Source organism: Engraulis encrasicolus, chromosome 6 (assembly GCF_034702125.1).
Source record: "Engraulis encrasicolus isolate BLACKSEA-1 chromosome 6, IST_EnEncr_1.0, whole genome shotgun sequence".
NCBI lineage: Eukaryota > Metazoa > Chordata > Actinopteri > Clupeiformes > Engraulidae > Engraulis > Engraulis encrasicolus.
This window is the reverse complement of record NC_085862.1, coordinates 35739769-35748119: the sequence shown is the minus strand read 5'-3', so window position 1 is coordinate 35748119 and position 8351 is coordinate 35739769.

Below are 8351 nucleotides of genomic sequence, written 5' to 3'. Positions count from 1 at the left end.
AAACTAGGGTACCCATATACCACTATACCCAATTCTCTATACCTCAGTCAACAGGGAGTTTGTGCTCAAACACATCCGCAGACGGCTACCGCTTCAGTCATTTGTTGTCATGGCAACTGCCGCCAGTAATTGCCAGAGCATCAGTTTGTGTGTGTTTGTAGTGGAGAGTCTTCAAGGGCAGCAGAAAAAAAAAGAATTAAAAGTTGTGAGGATGGAAAACAACACAGATAGAAAGTGTGAGGACAGCACAGAGGATAATTGTCCAGTTGACACAGAATACCAGATGTAAAAGACAATGTTCTTACCTTGAAAGGGAAATGCATGGGGGTGTGCGGGAGCCAGGCGATGTTCATCCATGAATGGAAATTCAAGGCTTCTCTTCTGCGAATAAAAAAAAATGTAGGAACACTATGAACCGGGCAGTGCACACCTTCACCAAGGATATCTCACAATAGTGAAGCACACCTTACAAAAACCTAGTTCCAGGTGGTGAAGAAAAAAATAATTCACTTCTACTGTAGGCCTATATTAGATTCCAGATGCTGACAGACCCTGAGAATTTCACTGAGGTCCATCCATAACTTTTGAAGACTATAACTAGAAGACATCCATACCTAGTTGAAGAAGTTATGGATGTGACAAACTTCTCAAGCTGGTAACAAACCTACAAACCAAGAAAGGTAAAAACAAACCCTTCTTGACCTAAGAAGAGCTTCATAGGTGGTTTTTTGCATTGAGCAAGGTCGGGAGGCAATTGCAGAGGGCCTTGCTCAATCAGCGGCCTCATCATGGCATTAAAAGTGCATCGTGTAAGATTGTGGCCAGAGGTACTGCAACTATGCTGCTCATTGACAGTGTGCTGCCAATTTGATCTTTTCATGCATATTAATAAATAATAAACCAATATTTACCAGTATGACCAAAGGATGGTAAGTTTTGCAGTTAAAAATGCCTATTTCTGGAATTTCAAAATGGCGCACCATGAAGAAGAGCACCCTTTTTCCTTTCTTTTTGCATTTGTTAATTTTGTGAAGCACATTGAGTTGCACCTGTGTATGAAATGCGCTATACAAATAAACTTGCCTTGCCTTGCCTTGCCATGCCTTGCCATGCCTTGCCTTTTCATGTATGTAAAATTAGGCTACTTAGAATTTAATGGTGGTGGTAAGTGTTTGTTAAAAGGTAACATTTGTGAATGGACAGCATGAATTCTGGAAATAAACAACTAAAAATATTACACAGTTTTTACATAACATGACCTTACACTTTTATCAAAAGCGACTTGCAATTATTTTTAAGTGCAGGGTATTGGTTACAGTCCCTGGAGCAATGTGGGGTTAGGTGCCTTGCTCAAGGACACCTCAGTCATGGAATGAGGTTGTGGAAGGCTAAACCCCATCCCTGACAGCATTGTGTAAAAATACAAATCAGTGTTAACATGTTTTCCTGCACTTATACATTATCGATTATGTCCTGGGCCTCAGATTTCCTAAAACCACCACTGAAGAGTTCTAACAGTGACAGAGCTCTTGTGAATGGCCTCATTCACATCATGCTGACAGTAGACTTCAGATTCATGTCATGAGGAGCAGAGGAAGCTACCCAACCACCAATTAGCCTATCGTCAAATTATTAGATGAAAAATGTCTTAGTATCAGTCAAAGGCTTGTGCAGCAGAAGTAATATTCTAACATTTTTCTTTTTCAAGCGTGTGTATTTGCATGAAAATAACGCTTTGATTGCACACTTGATGAAAACAACAAAACGGTGGAAAACACTCCAGCCTTTCATTTCCTGAAACTGAAGGGCTATGTGACAGTTCCAATTATTTCCCGCCACTCAGAGCCATCGGCTCTTCATTTTAAATGGATGTACTCATTGAGTAGTTGCCCATTTGGGTTTATTTTTACTCTGTACTTTATTCAGTGACACACACACACACACACACACACACACACACACACACACACACACACACACACACACACACACACACACACACACACACACACACACACACACACACGCACACGCACACGCACACGCACACGCACACGCACACGCACACGCACACGCACACGCACACGCACACACAGTTTCTTTAATTCAGTCAAAGCTGAGTTAAGTCAACAAATATGTTTTACAGTGTGCACGCACATGGAGCTAAATACCACTTCTTGTCAGTGTTTGTTTATGCCCAATATCATAGTGTTCAGTTCAGCTGAATGTACTCCACGGGGAGGCCAAGTGATTTCACCCACACACACACGAGAGATGACCGTGCAACTCTAACATAGTTGATAATAACGTCATTAGGTGTGAATTGATGTAGAATACAGGTTGGTCAAGCAGAAGCAGAGTGAAATCAACGCCATAGTAAACATCCTCAGAGCACCATCTAGAGGCTAACATCAGCATTTGCTCACTTCTTTACCACTAAACTGAAGGAGATTGGCAATGGCTTGTGAATACTTCGAACTGTATGACTATGGCTCGCTCGACCTCTCTCTCTCTCTCTCTCTCTCTCTCTCTCTCTCTCTCTCTCTCTCTCTCTCTCTCTCTCTCTCTCTCACACACACACACACACACACACACACACACACACACACACACACACACACACACACACACACACACACACACACACTTTTCATAATCTCACATCGGATGTGCCATTTAAAATATTGGTTCACTCATTGTATCATTACAGGTCGTCCACAGAGACAAACATACTGTGTGATACTTCAGAAAGTATAAAATGCCAGGAACAGGCTAAAAGCACATCATAACCTTTCAAGTGAAAAGCCTCAATTAGTCACACACTCCAAAAGGAAGTTATATTTCTGTCAGTTGAACCATGACGCATAATTACATTTTCTGTGCTTCTCGACGAACAGATTGAGTCACTTTATAGTGACTATAGAGGACTTGATGATTAACATTAATTGCATTTCTATAGGTAACAATCATGTGTCTTTTATAACTCCCAAATGCTCCATAAGCCCTTTCAAACAAAACGGTCCACAGACCACTCAAACAATTAGCTTGCTGAGGAGAAGGTTCTATGATGTCTCAGGAAAGTGCTCTGAGGTGACGACAGTTCTCAAACAATAAGAAAAATCATACTTAAAGTAAACAGGGGTGAGACATTCTGAGTGCCTGACAGTCTTCTCGTCACATTTCCTGTTTGTGTTTTGCAATCTTGAGATGTTTCGCAAAGGTTGTGAGTGACTGGCTGAGCAATGATGTCTTCAGCAGATGCCGCCGTTTCTCTCAGATCTGGAAATGTAAAATCATTACGGATGGCTGAGTGACACACAAGGAGAACATCTGCTCCATCACTTGCTGTTTTCATCTGCTCCGCCGCACCGGCTCCGAAAAATGAATCAAACTTTTCAGCAGGCTGGTGCTATGTCAATTTGGCAAGCGGGGCTATATGACTGGGCTGACAAAAAGGCACAGTTTGTTCAAGAGAGTTGAAGGGACAGGCTCAGTGTGATATATCTGTTTTCTTCCTCGGTGCTGTGTACACAGGTTGTTTTGTGGTTTTTAATCATTTAATTTATTAATTAATTATTATTAGCATTATTATTATTATTTATATTATTATTGTTGTTGTTGTTGTTGTTGCTGCTGTTGTTGTTGTTGTTGTTGCAGATGTTCTTTATTTTATTTTATTTATTTACTTATTGATTTTTATGTATGTGTGTTTGTGCCTTGGGTTTGGGGTTATTGTGTTTATAAAGAACAAAATTTGAATAAAGAAATCTTTGAAATAAAAAGAAAAAGCCGTTTCTGAAGTATGTGTCAATGGAGCTAATAACCTTCTTCATTACAAAGGGTTTGAGCATGTTGATTATTCTCAACACATAAATCCATCTATTTGAGCGATTTACAGTTATGTTGAAATAAATATGCTTTACTTTAAAAGCACTTGTGTGCTCTCACAGAATGGATTGGAGGAAGATCATATCCAATAATACCTGAAGTCTTGGAAATAATCAGGCATCGTCTTGGAACTTAAATACCAGACAGTAATGGAAAAGGTACCTTTGACAGTGCATTCGCTTTACTGGAAATGCAGCCAGGCCTACTGAACTGTATGGAAGTCGTGAAGTGTCTATCATTTGTCTCTTTCGATGATGTGTTGGGTGTGTGCTGTATTTCCCCTCTCAAACTGCTGCTGATGTTGTTAGACAGTTTTAGTCTGATCTTATCATAGATATTATTATCATTACTGTAAATGCACTGCACTGTCTGTCAAATGTCCTACATGTAGTGCCTATATTGTTTGCATGTAGCCTGTTATTACATTAGCAAAACTACTCAATCAAATTGTACACCTGCATCTTATGTATTAGTCATGGCCTTTTAAATTTCAAACTGATGAAGAGGCAACAGAAAACGTTAAAGATTTTATTTTTTGTTGGCTGTAAGTGAGAGTGTCTTTATACGCGCATATATCTTAATATAACACACAATACCATTTCATTTGAATAACAGATGAAATAATATAAAGCATTTTGCCTACCAACTTGGGCTCTTCTGTAATAAATATGTGATTGTCAGTCATTATCCAGATTCCAGACCAAAACCATTGAATCCGGATGCACTTCAAATTTCTAGCCAGCAGATGGCGGCATCTCCAGACAACACAACCTGCAAACGTACAAGGCTTGTTCTGCGATTTGGCTGCGCTTTTAAGTCCATGGAATTTATTTGCCAATTCCACAAACTATTAACTGCATCCAGTGATATTTTGGACATTAGCACACATTTATCTTTCATATAATACAGAAAGTGAAGACATGGCATTATTTCCCTCAGCAAGAATGAATATTTAATACTGGTTTTGGGCGTTTTCATGCCGTCCTGCTTTCCAAATCTCAGATTCAGTCTTCATATTAGCATATAAAGAAACTTGTTTTGCCCTAAACGATTGCAAATGTTGATTCAAAGTAATCATCACAATATGACAAAACTGTCAGAAAGACCATTGTGCTTTCCATTATACATGAAATTTGCCATTTTGTGTGTGTCCACAAAAACTAGCCTATGTTAACCGTGTCACGGTCTGAAACCCCCTCCATAAATCAGTAATGGTTTGGTCTTAGGCCATACGAATAACATCACGTGATGTCATAACCTCTTTGGCAGGATATGGGAAGACTTTTGGCTAGTTTTGAGCTTCATCCTTCCATAATTTAATCCATTCTTTTTCATGTTCTCATAGCGGGAAAATTGCCTGTCAACTGTGTTATCAACATATTCATAAGAATCTGAATTAGAAATCACATGTAGAAAAACACAGATAAAGCATACAAATACATGAATTGATTAAGGTGTTGTGGTGGAACTTCTGAGGTCCTCAGTTCGCACAACACCATATAAATGGCTGAAATGTCAAGCCGTGTTACCGTGTTATGCATCAGCTATGACAGTTGAGGAGGAGTATGTTTTTGCCAATTTATCTCCATATTGACAGACAAACAAACAAAATAATTTGAGTTCTAGGGAGATGGGTTTTCTCCTAAAACAGTGCCGACTTGTTCCCCTGCACTGTTGACCGTCACACAGTTGAGTAACATGGTTGACTGTTTTGAAAATATTTTTGTGCTATTGATCCCTTATGTGTTGGAAAAATCCTATGAACAGACACTAGGGATTACCTCTGGAGAGGGAAGTCTTGTGTAAGGAGGGTGACTAAATTCAAATCAGACATTACAGGGATTTATAATGAAAAATGTGTGTTCTGTATCAGTGAATCATAAAATCCTACTTATGAAGCTCAACAATCACATTTTCTATATCAGTTGCACAGATTAATGACAACATTATTGCTAAGGGACATAAGCACTTTCAAATGTATGTTGTTTCAACTCTGTAGTATTTTCATATATGTTTGAAATGACATAGTATTTGTCCATAACACTGTTGACAAAATAATCAACCAAATGTTTGCTTTCATTAGAGTATTTATCAAATGGTTTAAGATTAAGCTTGGCAATTTGTTTGTTTGGAAACTTAAATATATACACTATGGAAACATCTAGGTAATTTATTTGAAAAAAAAACCCTGATAATTGACATTTTGCGTTTGCCAAAAGCGCACTGGAAACGTAGAATGACCCACAAGCTGTGTAACTCATACATTTTGCTGTAATGCTGTGATGATTAATATCCTGATCCATGTATGTGTAGTACTATTGATTTTATAGTCTGTGGTTTCACAACACACTTGCAGCTTGACTGTCAACCAACCACACGGCTGAAGTGTTGAAGTAATGCCTGAGGGATCCAGGGAAAGGAAAGACCATGGCCCCAACACTCATCCCCAAGGGGGTCCCACTAGCCTTGCAAACTACAAAGTACACAAGCCCCTAGCAGTATATTTTCACCCAACGGGTGTACTGCACCATAGGAGATAGTTGGGGAGGAGCCAGAAATATGGCCTCTAATCATAATGACAAGGTGTGTCAAGGTTTGGTTTTTTTTAGTCCGTGTCAAGGTTTTTTTTTTTTGTCTGTGTAGCAAGGGGTTGGTGCATGGTGACTGGACACAACTGCACTGACCTATTACATGCTGTTAAGGCACTGGTTCATCTTTGCTTACTGTATGTTTGCAAACGACTATTCATTTCATGTTATTGTCTGGCTTGTCAGGCTGGGGTCCCACTATACACAATCAAAGCCATGCAGCTCAGGGACCTCTGCCATGCGATCTGAGCCAAGCTGCGGTGTGATGTGACAAGACCGGATGAGATGTGACGTGACAAGGTGATGGTGGTGATGCATCCAAGGTGATGCATGAAGGGCTGCCACTCATAGGGTTCCCCCCTTTCTGGACATTGTAGAGGTACCCAGAGCGTCACAGGGCTCAGAGATGACAGCGACAGGGTTGGAGTGGTGCCCGAAATAACTGTGTTGCAGGGGCCCATGAAAAAGCAATTTCTTCCGGGGACCCTAACACGTACTGGTCCTTTTGTCTCTGAAGACAGCACTTCTCTAGCCAGGGCTAGCCCACTTGTCACACTGCACACCCACACACAAATTGGAGGCAGTACAAAGTATTTCCAACAACTTGATTGCTACCCAAATTGCTACAGCTAGATAAACTACCCACTTCATTCAAAATAATGGTAAATTCCAAATATCTTTCATTCCAAACTGTGAAGTGTTTACATAATGACGGAATTATATGCCCCATGCAAATGAGACCAATTATGTAAGTTTAAGGGAATGATAGGCTACATCATTGGTCAGAGCGGTCTGAGTGACAGCTCTGCTTCAACCGGTAGGAATTTGACAGATGCAGGTTACACCTCTAAAAAGTTCCTGAAAACCACAGCTTGGCCGGGCCAGAAGCCCACAGGAACTTTGTAACCCGATTGCCAGGCTGTGTGTTCAATATAAGACTCCATTCAGTTTTTTTTTCTAATGGTCCTTTTAATTCAAACCCTGACTAGCATCAGCCTCTTGTTGTTGCATGAAGATATTTAAGCCACTCGGGCTGTGACCCTCATTCTGTCACACCATTACGAGTACACTAAGTGCTTTTGGTGTGTTGTTATTACTCTGCTGTTTTCCAAGCTGGGTGTCAGTCATCTGATTGCTGCAAGAACATATGCTCCGTCCTTACATTCCACTGGCATCAAAGAAACTCTGCCAAGGTTACTATGAGAAGATGGGAGGAGCAAGGATGGAAAAGGCCAACCAACATAGGGATAGAGGGAGGGAATGACAAATGGAGGGAAGGGAGGAAGGGAGGGAGAGAAAGACAAACAGAGGGAGGGAGAGAGGGACAGACAGACAGAGGGAGGGAGGGATGGACAGAAAAAAATGACAGCTTTGATTGGGCCCGGGACAAAGTCATCTACAAGGAAGGCCCAACCCAATACATGTGGTATATGCAATGAGGACCCAATTCTGGGCCCGCCCGCCTCTCCCTGGGCCCGCGACAACTGAGCCCTTTGCCCCCGCTTGTTGGCTTCCCTGACCACATGGGCTCATCCCAGCTCTGAGCGAAGTGTCAGTAGACACAGCTTGCCATGTCTGGTGCTGTCAGCGAGTCTGCTGTCTGCACAGTGCAGGTTCCAGCAGATGACCCACCAGAAAGGCATCCGAGTGGGCGGGATGGGCTAGGAGGAGAGTGTGACACGCCATGCTCTCTGTCTGTCTGTCTGCCTGTCTGCCTGCCCCTCTCTCTCTCTCTCTCTCTCTCTCTCTCTCTCTCTCTCTCTCTCTCTCTCTCTCTCTCTCTCTTTGCTCTGCTCACAGCCAGGGTCCAGACGAGAGTCACCGCCAGTCCCCAGTCGCCGGCACAGGCAACCCCCTTCCAACCCCCACATCCCC